Source organism: Lagopus leucura, unplaced genomic scaffold (genome assembly GCF_019238085.1).
Source record: "Lagopus leucura isolate 7727_CA_CO unplaced genomic scaffold, USGS_WTPT01 Super-Scaffold_73, whole genome shotgun sequence".
Classification (NCBI taxonomy): Eukaryota; Metazoa; Chordata; class Aves; order Galliformes; family Phasianidae; genus Lagopus; species Lagopus leucura.
In genome coordinates, this window is record NW_024962252.1 from 65,486,842 (window position 1) to 65,504,086 (window position 17,245).

General features: G+C 46.4%; 1 long non-coding RNA gene across 1 annotated transcript in view; it reads right to left on the reverse strand.

The window, feature by feature from the left end:
* Positions 1-17,245, reverse strand: part of LOC122174925 — a 58,430-nt gene that overhangs the window by 27,757 nt on the left and 13,428 nt on the right. Inside the window, exons 2-3 of the long non-coding RNA XR_006177268.1 lie at positions 14,777-14,913; positions 11,013-13,257 (exon numbers count right to left, since the gene is read on the reverse strand). This is a non-coding gene — a long non-coding RNA (uncharacterized LOC122174925). The remainder of the gene's footprint in view (positions 1-11,012; positions 13,258-14,776; positions 14,914-17,245) is intronic.

The following is a 17,245-nucleotide window of genomic DNA, read 5'->3' on the forward strand; positions in this document are numbered from 1 at the left end:
TTACACGAAGGAAGCCAAGGAAACATGACCTTGACAGTCCCTCCGAGGGAAGGAGGCAAAGCTGGTAGGAAAACTGTACTCAGAAAGGTGTCATTGGCAAAATATAGGGAGGGATAGGTAGGGTTCAACAGGGCTCCAGCCTGCTCCCATTTCATTCACTGTTTATTAACCACTGGATGATAGAATAACAAGCACCCTTATTAGGTATGCAGATGGCACCAAGCTGAGACGAGCTACAAGATGTGAGAGAACAGGATTAGAATTAAAAATCATCTTGATGTGACAGATGAAAGGTTTGAAAAAATAGGATGTAATTCAGTAAGGAGGGAAGCAAAGCTGTGCCTAGATGTAGGTACAATCAGCTGCAGTAGGACAAAACAAGAGGCAGCCTGTTGGGCAGATGTGGAGCAGTACAGCAACTCAGAAATCTGAAATGAACAACAACAGGCCATTTTGTCTTACACAGACATCACGATACCAGGGCATACTGAGAGGAGCTGAGTCTGTGAAGCACACAGCTGAACCCTTCATGTTACCCAGCACTGAAGCAACATTTATCTCAGGAGAATCCAGAAGAAAGTAGGATGAAACGTCTGGGAAACAGGACTTCTGAGGAAAGGCTTGTTCTAAGGAGGTTGTTTACCCCAGCAAGGAGCCTGGAGGAGACGCACATATCCAACAGTGCAAAGCATAAATCCAGAAAAAGAGGCAATAAGCTGTTCTCCAAATATATCCACCCTGAGGGATGCAAGAAACAACAGGCTTGAGTTGCAGCATGAGAGATTAAGGTCAGATGCTTGGGGAAGGCCGAAGTGCAAGAATAAGACTGCCTGGAAAGGATGTGAGTCCTGTCTCCTTGCAGGCATTTAATAGCAGGCTGAAAACGTCAGGAATATTTCTGAAACCAACCTCTTGAGGTCCTTCCTAGCCATGTTTTTCTCTGATTCTGTGATGAATTATGTTAAATGAATATAAATTACCCCACACAGGGACACTGACGTTCAGTCTCTGTGATGAATAGCGATCAACAACAAACTGTCACATTGCAGGGAGGCATCCAGTAGCGTTATTACTAGAAATATTACTGGTGTTAGCCTAAGTTTTATTTACCATCTTCATTAATGATCCAGAAAAAGTATTAAAACTGCAATTGATACTACATTGGGGAGGAGAAGCAATCATTGGCAAGGAGTGGAATGTAACACAAAAGGACAAAAAAAAAAGTGGGACCTGGGGAGAAAATGACCTAGATGGAAGGACACACAGGCTAATATGTCCAGGGAGGACATATTCCAAAATTAAGACACCCTATGGGAGGAGGAGATCCAAATGCAGTGAAAGACTTTGCAGGGTTAGCACACAGGAAATTGGACATGAGTTTACAATTTGTCATGCCAACAGAAGAAGTTTCAGGACAATTTTGGGCTGCATGATATATCCCAGGGAAGAGACATAAGTAACCATCTCATCACTCTTGTGCAATCTTTCCTTCTGGATACCTCCGGGATAGAATGACCGTCTGAAGGACTGAAGGAGAAAACTGGCTTATGGGGAAAAAAATTATATAGGTACACGTTGGCAAAGTAACACCCTGCCATGCTTCTGAAATGTAGATAAGCATGTCAGAAAAGGTGCCTTTTCTTCCAGGTACATTTATGACAGAAAAATCAAGCACTGTATTGGTGTAAGAAACTTTATCCTAGCATTGCTTGTTTTGATTGGTTAAAAGCCAGTTTCAAATTAATATACCTGTGTATCCATCAGTTTTACCAAGGACAGACAACGGGAAAAATATTATAGTCCAAAACACCCCAAAGATATTGAGATAAATGGACTTTTCTTGCATGAAAAAGGTAGGATTAAAACTAGCAGGGAAAATAAATAGATAAAATAAAAAAGTAAAAAGGCAGCTAAAATTCAGGGCAGGATTCCTGAGCACTTTTAATAGCAAGTCACCCGACAGCTTCCTGAGGAGGCAGCAAGCACCTTTCAGCTAAAACTAGCACAGAGAGAACAGGAGAAAATAAACTGCAGAAAATAGCCCTGCAGCAAGACAAGGATCAGCCCATTCTCCTGGGCTTGCGCAGCACGATGGAGCTGTGCAAGAGCCAAGGTATCAACCCCAGCACCTGCCTCAGCATTTGCAACCTGACAGACAAGAGCCTGGGGGAAGGCTATTTCCACCACTTGGCTGTGAAAAAATTTAATAGCAGGTTTACTTTTTGTGACTACTCCTAAACCAATCCTGCATGACCCCAAGTCCTGCCTGTGGCTGTCCCTGAGCAGATGCAGTAGCAAGCACAACATCCAGTGGTAGGTAGCCACGTGCTGATGACTGAGCTGCATAACCAAATGGATGTGGTGAGCTGGGTCAGTCCAAAGGGGACAAATCAAGAGAAGAGGAGATGCTATATTCAGGTTTCTGAAGAGATATTCCTAACAAAAAGATGAAAAACTGGACTTGACAGAGTCCTCTAGAGACAAGGTAAAGGTGAGGGGTTTTTGGATTTTTTTTTTTGTAACTTGGGATTTTGAGCTTTTACACTTTTTGTCCAGTTTGCTTCGGAGATTGAGGTCGAAGAGCGCAATCGCGTTTGTCCCAGCTGATGCTGGAGTGTGCAGGCTTTGAACAATGAGACTTTGTTCTTCTGCCAAATGCAGCAGCGCCTGTGCTGTTGCTCAGGAAAAAAAAAAAAAAAAAAAAGGAACAAACACATTAAAAAGTCACTGAAAAAAATCAATTGATGGCTCACTTCAAGGAGTGCAGCAACATACCGTTAAAATGAATGAGTTCACCTGGCATAAGACACCACAAAGAGTAGAGATCTTCAGAAAGACACCTACTAGTTCCCCCCCCGATCCTGCAATGTGATGGAGAGGATGACCTTCAAAATGCCCCTGGGATCAAGCAGGTCTCTCCAACACTTTGCAGACTCCTCTCGCCCATAGCTTTCAGAAGGAGTCGGTGGGCACCACAGCAGGATGCTCCTTGGCTTTGAGGAGCAGCAATTCAGCAGCTCTCCAGCAGAAAACTTGGCACATGGCTCAGCAGCAAGGCCAACAGGCAGTTACTACCAGCTACAGGGAGATGTGAGCTTGCAGCTTGTGCCACAGGGGAAAGGGGCCCTGCTCCTCGCTCTCAGCCCATCAGCGACAGGGAGAAAATTAATCCAGGAAGAAACTCAGGAAGAAAATAGGCAAGCGGAATAAGCACAGCGGGCTGGGAGAGAAAATTTACTGAACCTACATCCTTGATTTTAATGAGGCCTCTAATAGCAGGGTTAACCTGGTATAATTTGTTATCTCCCAGAAAATGTGGGACTCTTGCAGAGACGTTCCCTTTACTTGCTTAGCAATGACAACCAAGGGACCATCAGTATGAACACAACTAATATGAAGCTGAGCAGATGTTACCTTAAACTCTTCTTCAGCTCACAGGGGAGGATTAAGTGATATGAAACTACAAGAGTGGTCTAGGTGGGAAAGATTATTTCACTGGTGTATGAGCTCTTATAGGAGTTAGGGGAGAGGGCTGGTGGTGTTCGATACGCTGGGACCAATTATACCAAAAAATACAGAACACAGTGAGGTGGAAGTTTAGGGTGGGTGGGAAAGTAGGTTAACTCTACACAGACGTGCTCAAGATGAGAAAAGAAAAAAAGAGGCAGAAGGATAAAGAGAAAGAAGGAGCCCAACGTGGCTATCATGAGGTCGGAACAAGAACCACATAAGCTTGTCCCATTGCCACTGAGTAACCACCACATGCTGGTGCTCATGGTGTGGGAACAGTGGAAATAAAGGATGAGCTCTTCAGCTCTTCAATTCTCCTGCCTCATTTTGCAGAATTGCCACATGCTGAAATAGCAAATGATGTATGAAATGAAAAATCACCTTCCAACCAGTGCATATAGATGATGCAGAGAGTATTTGGCCATTACTTCCTTGCAGTCATATTTATCTACGTTAATGCCTTGCTCAGAGGTAGCTGAAAATGTCCAGAATGTGAGTGGCAAGGGGATCAGAAGAGAGGTCAGGGACAAAGGCAAGTTGGCAAGGCAGGCACTTAAGGCAACAGATACAAAGCCTTTCCTTTATAAATCATCAGCTCAGTTCTGGCCTGAGTCATTAGCAGCCACAAAGCAGCATTCTGGCACCCAGAGAAAAAGGGTTGCCTGCAAAGAACAAATTCAGTTAGTAGCAGCTTTGGGGCATCCACTGCCAGTTGGAGGCTATTCGGGGTCCTACATGGAGCAATCTGGAGGCTTAGCTCAGCACCCAGTGGGAAGGTATCCTCAAGATTCAACCACTGGACATGGAGGAGGGGGACCCTGCCTTGGGATAGCCCCACATCACCAAGAGCATGCACCAGAGCTGCACGGTGCCCCATACAGCTTTGGCCTTTGTCCTTCTGGGGAAGCCTTTTTGAGTTTAAATGGAGAAAGACAGCCTCTCCTACCAGATTATGTCACTCCATCCAGTTTAATAGGAAGATTATTGCTAACTCAGAAATCCTACCCCCATAAAATACATGCCAATTTATTTATTTAAGTACTGTGGACTTCATAGTAATTTATTTTGCATCCTGTTGAACTGTCCAGGAGGCTTTCCTCAGGATGGGGCTTGTGAGCCTGTCCCTTTCTAGACTACAGTGCTCACTCCATGCTTCAGACTAAATGCAAATCCTTTCAGCTTTTGCTACCTGCTGCTCCAGGCTGCTATCCACCCCCATACTGCAGGTTGCACCAAGCTTAGCCCAAGGCAGAAGGGGCCATCTGCTAGGGCAGAGCAACTGCTTGGAGGGTGCGGTCTGGAGATAAGCATGTGAATCCTGTCGGGTATGTTTTTTTTTTTCTTCAGAAATGGTAACTGCCTCCTGTTGGAGCCCACAAACCTGGCAGAGCAGGCACAGCAACACAAGGCAGGTTGTACAACACCTGTGTGTGCTCACCATGTGCCTTTGCCACCTAACATCCTGCTGTGACCTAGTAAGGACAGAAGAGTAAGAGACTGGAAAGGCACAGTTAGAGAGGAAAATACCACGCTTGCTTCCAGTTTGTGAGAGATTTCATCAGAGCCCCTTTGCACAAAACGGCATGGATTCAATTCTCCTGTAAGGAGCAGGAAGAGTTTTGTGAAGGGATCCACTGTAGATCTTGAACAGCAAAAAGGCTAGGGGAAGGTCTTAGGGTGCCCTGCTCTTCATTCAGGTGGGTTTAGCTGGTTTGTTCCCAGTGTCTAGGAATCCCTTCATCTTTCTGTACACAGAAAGCACAAGGCTGGAGAACACAGGTCTCCAAAACCCAAAAGCTTCAGCATTTGCTGGCAGACCAGCACCCTGGCTATCCCTGGTAGCATGCCCAAAGGCTCAGCATGCTCTCCATTTGTAGTCTCCACACATAAGACTGAGTTTCTTAAGGTGTTTGCCTTCTCAGCATCACTGTTTAGCAGATAGCATTGAATACTGCTGACTTACTGATGTCTGCATGAAGGACTACACACAGAGAGGTCTTTGCAGACCAGGGGCAGAGCACCTGAATGCCTCTTGCACGCCCCTTATCCTCACCACAGAACAGCCTGCTTGCAAGACAGACCTGCCTAAGTCAGCAGAAGCAGTGTACAGTCAGTCAAGGGCACAACTGGGCCTGGTCTTAGCAAAAAGGGCTATGCAGGAGTTCAAAGCCACTTAAAGCAAGATAACAGAATGCCTCAACACTCCAGCAACTAGAAACCCAGCTCAGTCTGATCCATCTGTCTCCTCTTACGTACATTGTTACCCCCCCCCCCCCCTCCACTGCCATAACAAAGAAACTGGAAACTACTGATAACTACCTTCGCCCTCTTACCACATCTTCAGCGCTCTTATCTTTTCAGCTTTGTAGGAGACTGTGGGTCAGACTTGACCTTCAGATAGTGAAGAGTCAAGAGGAACTGCACATATTCATCCCATGGACAAGATTTGGTCCTCTGCCTAATGCCTGAGGCACTTTGTGTTGTCTCTCAGTGATAATGCACTTACACCACACCAAAATATATTTCAGGATAACATTAAAGATATGGTCCACAGAAACTTAGCCATCAGAAATAATGACTGGAAGGTCTGGAAATTTCATCTACTTTCTGACCAGGGCTTTTAGATAAGCAGATGCTCTAAAATGGCTAGTGTTAAGGCCTACTCAAACTCCAGCTCATCCTGGACAGGAAATAGGAAGTATTACCTAGCCTGATGGAACTCACCAGCCAAAGCCTAGGATATTCTCAAATCTGGGATAGCGCTACTGAGCTTGCAGTTATCCCCACCTATGCTAACCTGGGAGACCACACTGACCTTCTAGTCGTCTCCCACCAATCCTACAGCTTTTTAGAATCCTTTCAGCTGATAGTTAAGTACGTGCTACTGCTGAACAGGAACATCTGGCATTCACTATAGGAGTTCAATTAGAAGGGAACATAAAGTAAGAATTCTGTATTTTTACGTACCAGATCACGGTACAATTGTATAGGATACACATCCAAGAGTTGTGTGCATTCTACATAAATTCTGTACAAGCCCTATGGATCTGGGCAACTGTCTAGAAAAGGAAGCCACCAGGAGCAAGTTTAAATTTTTCCACAAAACCAGCACTGAAGACAATTCATATGTACTCAGCTGAATACACGTGGTGGGAATCACATCAGGTAGCACGGTATGTAGGTGTCCGTCCAGGCAAGGTGGCATGGCCAAAGTATGTTTTAGTCTCCTCAGTCCTAAGCTTTAAGTCACTTATGTAATGTGGAAACTTATAAACGAGCCTTTTTTGAAAAGATATCCTTGTGCAACATATAATTCTTTTTTTCCACTAAGCTGATGAAAACCATTGGAGACTGCTTAGACTGTGTCTCTGCACCTTTGCCCTGGAAGTTCCTCACATGCTCTTCATTAGGTTTCAACAAAAACATTCTCAGAGAAAAGATATTTTTCAGAGATTCTGTAAGTACTAGAATTTATGAGGTCTCTTCTGCACCTAAAGTACAACTTCAAAATTTTACTGGAGCTCTATGAACAGAGAGAGCTTGCTAAGAGAGCTAGGTAATAAAACATTAGCACTTGATTCAGTCTTCACCCTTCTAAAGACTTCTAAAATATTCTTAGGCCCAAGTTTTCCTTTCAGGTTAATTGGAAGTGATCTGGCTGTGCTTCAGGTCAGACAGGGAGAGTGGTGCACACGGCCAAGCCTTTTACCTCAGGATCTGAAATCTGGAGCTTTCAGGAAACTCAGAAATGAACAATCTCTGCAAAAGGAAGGAAAGCACTTGCCTGGCACCTTGCTGTACCGTGCAGGTGAGAACAACCCTACGGTGAGGGGAGGCTGTGGGACATGCTTAGCCCACCTGCTGGAAACATGTGCTGCAGGTGTGGAAGCACACACCTAATGCTGCTCACTGGTTACGCCTAAATGTCTCAGTCATTAATGGTACACTTCAGTGAAGTGTCCAGAGGCCCTGGGTGACTAGAAAACACGAGCAAACCTTATTCATCAATTCTGTCTCCTCCAGCGTTTCTTCCCAAATGATACTCGACCACCAGCAGATAAGAGAAAGCAGGAATCTGGGAAGCCTTAATGAGACAGAAAAGCTTCACTTTGCTGTGGATCACCTATTCCTTGGTTGCACAGAATCCTGTAGCTGCAGCTGGTGGCTTCCTATGGCCCAAAGAGCAAGGCAGAATGGGCAAGCAGTGAGGACTTGTTCCAGCAAGACCAGGAGCTGCATTCAGGGACACTAGTTTTAGGTGATGAAGAGAACTCCCAGCATTACATTTTTGCTGCACAATTACTTTCACTTTGCGCTCTGGTTGACTTGAGCATTGAGGAGAGATGAGCAAAGCTGATTAAGCAGCACACAGTACCACCACCCTTTCCCTCCCAGCTCCGCTGTTACAGTGCAATGCTCTATAAAAAGCACCAGGACTAACTATGGGAGCAGCAGTCTCCCTGCTTTTGCCACCAGATTTGTTTCAGTGCTGCCTCTCACTATACACTTGCACAAAGAACTGAACCAGGGTCCCAGGGCCCCATGGCCCCTGCAGCTCAAGCCAGAGCACATATTGCAGAACCCTGCCTCCCAGCTTCCCATGAATCTCTGCTCACGATGAAACCCCAGACAGCTGCAGAGGGCTGCAGTTATCTTCCAGAGAGGCTTTTAAACATAAACAGCAAGACCGAGCTGAATACTGGCCATACAGCACCAGCTCTACCAGCCCCACGGGCAGCACAATTAAAGGTGGGCTTATGCAGACTGCAGCCCAGGCAGAATAGGTTCCAGCCTTGAGGTCCTGCAAACCCGTGCCTTTGGATTCCCTGACTCTGGGAGATCACTGAACAGCACAGCTCCTTCTTTGTTTTGTCCATTTAAATGCCTATAAACCAAGTGCTTGTTCTTCCTTCTTTAAGGTCCTTTGTGGTTTCATGAAAACGCCGGATGCTGCAGAATGCTGAGGCATGAAAGGTTCCTCTCTTTATTTTGTCCACCCTGTTCAGCAGCCACACTAAAAAGAAACCACCAAATAAAGTGCTTGAAAATACCTGGCCCAACAGCTCCACTGATTGGAGAGCTCTCCAGTTATTCATAGACTGAACCAAGCCCATGAAAAGCTGAGCAAGTTTTCCAACTCTGCTCTTGCCAACACTCACAGAGGATGATCTGGAGAAGCCACCTTGCTGTCAGCTTCTCCCCCTAATCCAGGCCTTAGCAGCAAAGGGCACTCTGCCCACCAGGCTCCTGCTGTGTGGCCCTGTGGGAGGGGGGACACAATGCTGTGGGGCAAGGGCTGGAGCCGTGCAGCATAGCATCTCAGGCATGAGACAACGCATCACTGTGTGGAAGACATTTCCAACACTGCAAGCAGCTCTGTGGGTGAGGGTAAAAGCTTTTCATCGCTGAAACCTTAGGTTCCTGTTTACCAAACATTTGTTCACTCTTCGTACGTTTGAGTGAATAAGGAAATGAACCACAAGGCTGAGCACAAACGCCAAAACCTTGCTTAAGCATGTGTCATCTTCATACAACTTTCTGCGCCTCCTTGAAGGAGGAAAAACAAATCCCTCTCCTCAGATTTGTCACTTCACAGGAGGCTCTGCCACTTCCTGATTCAGCCCTGGCCACAGTTCATCTAAAGAAGCTTCCAAGCCTCCAGCTTTGTGTTTCCCAAGGCAGGAAACCTTCCTGCATCCTAGCGCTGTTTGTTATACCTGGCTTGATTTCCTCACCCATCCATCCCCCAAAAACTTCACACTCTTCTTCCTCGTCACAGAAGATCTTCTTAACTATCCCCTTATAGTAACTGAATGATCAGAACCAAGCAGACCATTTGAAATCAAGACAAAGCCATCTGTGCAAGCCTCGTGAAAATCTCCAAGACAGAAATCAGAGCCCTTGATTTTGTCACATGCTGCCCTGAAGTAGCTTGGCCACTCTCTGGTGGGGTTAGATAGTGGTGTGGAAACACAAGTCCTTTATGTGCATCCTCATCTGACCCATGCCTGTTCTTCCAGAGGCAGTGAGAACACTGGTATCCACCCCAGGCTGGGCCACAAGCTCTGGCAGAGTGATGCAGGTTCATGCGACATGCACATACCCTGTGTGGCCACACAAATGAAAGGCAGGGGAGATGGCCTTCATCCAGAAGCACTGTCTCTAGTTATGATATTTGTGTTGCTGCTCTTTCCCCAGTGAGTCTTCTCACTGCTGTCAGCAGGTTACCACTCCAGTCACTCACTCAGTGTCTGGCTCTCTCTGCTAGCACTCATCTATCTAGACTGAAGTCCTTTAGGTGCAGGGAGACCTCATGAGTTTCTGAAAGGGCATGTCTGCTTGTCCTGGGAACACTGCTTCTGTCATAGGCCTGCAGTTGAAATTTCTAATTTGGTCCAAAGCAATAAGCAAGGCTCTTCCCTCATGTATAAAGAAACACAGTTAAAATGTCACATACAGACAAAACCAGCACCCAGTCCATCTCTTCCCAGCACCGGGGACAGCAAACCAGTGCTGTGATGGCGCTGCAGCACAGCAGTGACAATTTACCCACTGTTTGTGCTATCTGGTTTTGCGGGCAGGATCTTCCACAAGGCAGCTAGTATTGTCCCAAGCATCTTCCTACAACTTTATCACAAGCATGCCCTAGTACTAAAAGTCATCTGGGTTGTCCACATCCACTTCCACGATGTCCCCCTCGCTGCAAGCGTGCCACTGCTCTGCATGCAGAAACCTCTACTCTGGATGAAAAACAGCTTGGTGGAATGCAGTGCCACAACAGAGCTGTCACAGTAATTTCCCTGGATCTACCCACAAACATCCAAGTGAAAAACACAATGGCAAGGCTGACACTGCTAGAGAATTGCACCTCAGTTCACACTAAATTTTCATCCTTGGCTTGTGCTGAAGGCCTTCAAAACCCTGAGGGCTCACTGGCACAGTCTCTGCCTCCTGTTTTATTTTAGAAGGTGTTGCCCTATAGAAGTATAAGGAACTTTATGAAGTATGTCACTAGCAGGTCACTTGGCTATGTAGACCAAACCCACTGTCCTATAGCCTCCTTTGCATTTTCATTAAATCTGAAATCATTTAATATTACATAACGCGAATAAAATGGCTTCAGAGACTTCTTGGCTAAATAATACTACTGAATTAAAAATACAGGACAGCCTGCCACTGGTCTTTGCAAGAAAAAAAAAAAAAACCACAACCAAAACTGGAACACCCGCAGGCTGGGTCTGGCTCCACAGAGACACATTTTCTGCAAAATGGCTGTGAGCTGAATAAGCATTCTGGGTATTAATATTCAAATCAGGGCACCCCATATGGCTTATGAAACACCTCTTCATGTGGATTAAAGACCTGCTCTCACAGCAGTGAGCTTCTCACTACAACTGGAGCCACCAGGCTCATGACCACAGCACACTTACTGGAGGCAAAAATGGGAAGGCTTTCCTTTGCATTAGCCTCCCTCACTAATTACTATGATTTCAGCCTCATACCTGCCTTCAGGATGACAGATCCCAGAAGTGTGAATCCAGACTTCAGCACTGCACAGCCAGCCTGCGAGACCTCTGGTTCAAGGTGAGGCTCCCACATGAGATTACTGTAGACTGCAGTGGTCTGAAAACAGCAATGGCTGTGCCCAAGTAAGGACAGCAGTGCCTTTCCAAGAGCCATGCCAGCTGACCTGGCTTGCACCCCTGTGCTGCTGTTTACTAACATTGACTGCTGTTCATTTCCCAGGTGCATCCTGCTGACCAGTTCAGTGTGCTGCCATCCGCCTAGCATTGCTAGCACCCCAGCAATGTTGCATGCATTATGCACCTGATTGCACTTGGAGAAGGAACTCAGTGAAGGGCAATGAATCAACTTTCTCAAGATATCTTAAGTGAAAGTCACATTTTCGCTTCTGATCAAACATAGTTAAAAGCACATGCGCACATATAGAAGTTTGACTTCATAACAGTTCCTTGTTGCAGTAAAGCATCATCTAACACTGCAGGGCAATGTCATCTGTCCATGTCCTGCTGCTGAAAATCAAATGCCTCACCACTGTGCTGCCACTCTATACACAAGAAACAATGCAGTGCACCCCCTGAATGCAGCTCTGACTTCACTCCAAATGGAAAGCAAAGGTTTTGGCCAGTTCCAGTGTATTCGCCCCTATTTTGAGAAAACACTTCCCTAAATGGGCCAAAAATGCCTCTCACAGCATGAGCTTTGAAGGATACGTTTATAAGGTAAGGCACATGCAAACAGGGTGACCAGCTGCTCTACTTTCAGAGGTGCTGTCCTAGTTCTCAGGAAGCCAATCTGCATTGCACCTCCCATAGAGGAGAGAGGCCAAATGTCCTACTTTCTGCTCTTGGTAGCCTATTTGTCATACCATGAGAAAGTGAGGTGTGTGATGGCACACACAAGAAGAAACCCTCTGCACTGTGTGCCTGCACAGAAGGCGAGCAGAGATTCAAAAGGCCCAGACCCTTCCAGGCTGTGTTTCAGGATCCTCCTGCTCCAGCTCAGTCTCTTGCTTTGCAGCTATGTCATGGTGCAGCAAGCACTAATAAAAAGAGGTCTCTGTGTCCTCTGATGTCACTCTGAAATCTCACCTTGTTAACACAGGCAGTGCACTGCTGTCTTAGCTGGTGCGAGCATGTTAGCAGTGTGCTCTGATTCAGTGAGACAACTACATTTACACTTCGGTCTGTGTCTGTTCAGCAGGGCAGCAGAGGACACTCCTGAAGCTGTTTATAACTCTATTAGGCATGCACTAAAACTTAAGCATGCATTTAAGTGCTTGACCAGACTTATGCTGATGAAAAAGCCTGGTATTCAGAGGACTAAGCTTTGAACCTAGCAGGTTTCTGACCATGAACTCCAGGAAAAAAAAAATAAAAATCTTTAAACACAAAGAGCTTATTCCAGAATGCTTGGCAAGCACATAGTCTGGCAATTGATATAATCTGTAAAGCTCCTGTGCCCAAGCAGGGGTAGAGCAGCTGCTTGAAAACCCAGGCCTCAGCAAGGTGATAGGTGAGCACGGCTCCTTTCTGCATTGTCAGCATTAAGTTTTAATCTGCCAGTGTGCACTAAGTTACAAGAGCAGCCCTAAATTGGAACCACTGCCTATTTTTCCTGCAGTGTTTTCTGTCAGACTCAGCTGCCCTCTGCTCCTCAGTAACACAGCTATGGCTGCAATAGGGAAGAGGCCTGAATGAGCTTCACAACTGCTTGGGTGACTTTAGCACCACAATTGCCATCACTTCTTTTGGAGGTGGATGGGGAACAAGACCTTGCACACCATCCTTCAGACATCCACAAAAACAACGGTACAAGAAGGTCAGAACTTGGGCTTCTCAGGGCCATGTCAGGTTTCACATAAGGCACACAGATTCCTCTTTCCCACAGTATCCGGTTCCCTCAGCATTAGTGATGATATTCACAGGTCCTTCTAGATTTTCTGAAGTCCAAACACTGTATAGCTGAGTTTCCTGATTTCATGCGAGTTTAATCTCAGCAGACAAAGCTGACCTGACAGATCAGATTTGGTCTTCTGCACCTTCAGTTTCACACCTCTGAGCTCACAAGCTGCTTTGCATTTCTCTCCACTCTGCGGTCTCAAACTTCGTAAACTTTGACCAGAGTTCTGATCATAGGGCGTAAGGGATTTTGGTGCAGAAACAAGAATTGGCCCTTCCTTGATTCAGAGCATCATCTCCGATTCCCAATAACAGTTACTCTCTCCTATTAAAAAAAAAAAATGAATGCACTTTCCAAGACAATGTATTGCCCTCTATATTTTGACATTTTGGTTTTAGTTGATGCATAATTAAACTTTAGAGAAAATGGAAGAACTTGAAAATAGAAAATGCTTACAATTAAAGGGGAAAAAAAAAACAAACAGCATCCAATATTGGGTGAGCTTTTGATGCTACCTCCATATGACAGCTTACCAAGAACCCCACATCAACATGTCGCTAGTACAGCGCATGCCCTGACTGGAGATGGGAACATGCAGGAGACAAAGTCCACTAGCAGAAGGACATTTTCAGGTCACTTTGCTGGCCCTCAGGCTGACTCTGCAACATGCCACGCACACCAGGTTTGTAGCACACCTGCAGCTTCCTCAAAGCATCTGCTGAGGCTTCTGATAAAATGACACATCTGGTGCTGGATTCCTGGCTCCTTTGGGAAGAAGAAAGCACCCCTAGAAATTCAGCCTCTACAGCTTTTGCTTTTGCTGTTTCTTTTGCACAGAACAATAATTTTTTTTTTTTTTTTTCTCCAATAGAAGCTGGATGCCAGCAGGGAAACAGCTGCTGGCTGCAGCAGGAGTTTGGGTTACAGACTGGAGAGAGGGACATGCAAGGCCAACCAAGAAGAGGGCATGGCCTCACCTGGCAGCCTGAGAGAAGGGACAGCCACTAGACAGCACCAGCCAGCAAAAGCTGCAGCCAGTGCCTGCGGCTCTGTGTTGGGACAGCAATGACTGGGGCTGTTACTTGCTTTAGAGGATGTATCTCTGGCACCTGGCATACAATGTGCTGCTGACTTCCCTTGTGATGATCCCTTAATTTCTTCTTCCCCTTCAGTGTTATTGTCCCAGTTTCCAAGAAACAGACAGAAGGATTTGCTCTTCTGGAGCAAGATAATTTCTCCCGAGAAAAGAAATGACTGGAGACAGACGCGGGAAATTCTTCACTTGTCTATTCTTATTTACAGCATAGTTCCTGTTATTACCTTGAACCAAAATAGCACAAGAGCAAGGCTGCGGCCAAGTTTCCTTCGCCTCTCCCTGGCAGCCTGTCAAAGCCAGCCCTGGCTGCTGCCTCCTCCTGCCCCCTCTCATGGAAGTGGGACTGAAGCAGTCCCACACCATGTCCCCTGATCAGCTCAGACCAAACAGCACTGACAATTCTCAGCGAGCCCATCTACACCTCAGGGTGCCAGCTGATAGAAGAAGGGAGACTGGTGCTGGTGGCAATGGGACTGTCCCAACAGGTGCAAGCTGCCCCTACAGTCCTCCCCAATACTGGTTGAGTTAAAACACCCAGAGTTCATATTCCCCAGCAGAAGCCAGCTGTTGTGACAGCCCTGCCAAAAAGTGATGCAGATTGTACTGACATACTAGAAAAGATAATGCAGAAAAAGTAAAGACATGCTGTCTCCACGGGTAAAAGCCCCCACAACAAGAGGCACTCAGGTTCCCAACAAGGTTACCCTAAATCCACGGGGGGAGTGGGGGAAGAGCAAGAAGCAATACCTGAGTTGTGAGTTAACATCTTTTGGATGGGGCAAAATCATAGGCCAGTTGCATATGCCTCTCCTTTAAGGAGTCACTGGTTGTTTTCACAGCAAGTCTGAGTTTTGGACATCGTCTTTAAAGCCATCGTGCTTCATCTTCAGAAAAAAAAAAAAAAAAAAAAAGCAAAGTCAACTGCTTCTCATTTCCTCCCCAGAAAGGACATACACGTATAACAAGCTTTTCAAAGCTCCTCCAGGAATTAAGCACCCAGCTCCTGTTGAGCATCAATGGGATGTGTGCACCCAAGTCCCTTGAGCTGCTCTGGAAATCTTGTCCTTTGATGTAATTTCAAAGGCTTCAAAGCTAAGCTTCATCTCTTTGAGATGGGAAGAACAGAAGGGGTGCTGGAGTCTTAAAGCAGCTCACTGCAAAACCCTCTGCTTGTCCTGCCAGGGTGTGGAGGATCCATGTGGGGCATGGAATGGCTCACACAAACATCACTCATGCTCATCCCTGCCCCACGGCCAGGAAGGGAGGCACAGTCAGCCTGCTCCTCTGCTCACAGTCAAGGGTAGGACTGGCTTCTCCAGGCTCTTTCCTTCCTGCACATCTCCCCAACCTCCTGTTCTCCCTGACACCAACCAGAAAACCCTCTCTGAAGCATTTCAGCTGCAGAGATAGGAAGCTGCTGCTACGAGCATCATGAAAATACACAGCTGGACAGGGTCTCTGCAAATCCTCCTTGTAAGGGAAAGAATTATCATCGTACCTTGTTGAGGATCAGAGAACCCAGCCTTCAGCCACTCTCTCTTATAAGGAGATGCTGGGTTTTAATACATGCAAACTGTAAAGTTTTTTCCTGTGATTATGGTATCCATAGCAGTGGATTCTCTGAAGTCTAGTAAGATGTGCTCATTTTCCTCAGTGTTACAACAGTGCACTTGAAGTCAGCCCTCAGTACCGTGAGTACCATATAAATCCACAGGGGAAAAGAAAAAAAAATAATCACTCTTCAACAGTTCCACTACTCACTGAGCACCTTTCTCCCTCCAAAACAGATCAGACAACCACAATGAAAAGTTGTGTTGTGCAGCTTGCCTGGGGATGGAAGAAACAGCTGGGAGCATATTAAAATGCACCAGTTTTAATTGCTATAAGAACTGCTAGAGGCTAAACCAGAACACCAAACACCGTCTCTTTTTCTCCCCCTGGAAATACTTGCTATTCATACTTATCTGACTTGAGATAGGCAAAAGTCACCCATGAGAAGCTCTGGACACCCCAAACACACAACTAGAGTCAGAACTGCCCCCAGCCAGGCGCAATGCTCTGCCTGTGGTGGAAAACCCACCCCAGGGACAGGCTCACAAAGGCTATCTGGAGTCCACCCCCTGAGCTACCCCCCCTTCCCACTCAGCTCCATGATGCCATTTTCGCAAAGCATAGAGCAGGTACCTGGTTCTGTTTCCAGCACTGTATCACTGCTGTGCTGATAAGGGTGATTTATTCTGATTACAGTACCCAGGCACTGTAGTCAAGCAGGCAGCCCTGATTCAGGGCAAAATAAGAACCAGTGAAGGTCACCTCCTCCCCATGAACTTGCAAGTCTGTGAGCGAGCTTGCACAAATACCTTGGAAATGTAAATACCATCCTACAACTCACTAACGACCTCCATGAATCAAGAGGGGCCCTTGTTTACCTTATGAAAACTTCCCAAAATAGCACAGCAAACAGAAGTGCTGCTTGTGCCTCCAGGGCCCATTAGAGCTTTGCTGTCCCTGTGGTCCCACTCTGTTTCCTCTCTTCCTGCTCCATCCCTCAGAGCCTGGGCTGCACCTCTCCAGCAACACCACCAGCTTCTAACGCTTCCCCACATTACAAAGAATGAGGGAAAAAGTCTGCATGAGAACCTCAGGGAAGCAGGGGCTGGTCCACACCACTGCTTTCCATTGCTTCCATGCAGTACATTCACATGGGGCACAGCTGCCACCACCTCCCAGATCAGGGACACTGGTGTCCCCCAGGTCAGGTCCAACGCTTCCCTCCAGCTGTGGGGTTCCGCCCTGATGCCACTACCCACCATGTTCTCCTGCAGCCCAGAAGTTCTTCTGGAGGCAATGGGAGAACTTGGGAAATCCTCCTGGAACAGACTGCTGAGGGAGGTGGTGGGGTCACCACCTTGGAGGTGTTCAAGAGAAAGGTAGATGTGGCACTGAGGGACATGGTCTAGAGCAGCCACAGCATGCACACGGGTTGGACTGGATCTGGGTTCTGCTTGTATACAGCTTCATGAAGCACAGCATCCTTCATGAGACAGGAGGAGAGCTGGCTGACATTTCTCAGCTGGCACTTGAAAATGAATTCAGCCAGAAGCTGTCTTCTGAAATCTTCTGGGTGGAATAAAATGATGCCATCTTCCCCCCTCCCCTTTTTTTTTGTAGAAAGTTCCTTTTTTTTTTTTTTTTTTTTAATTTTCTTATTCCTCC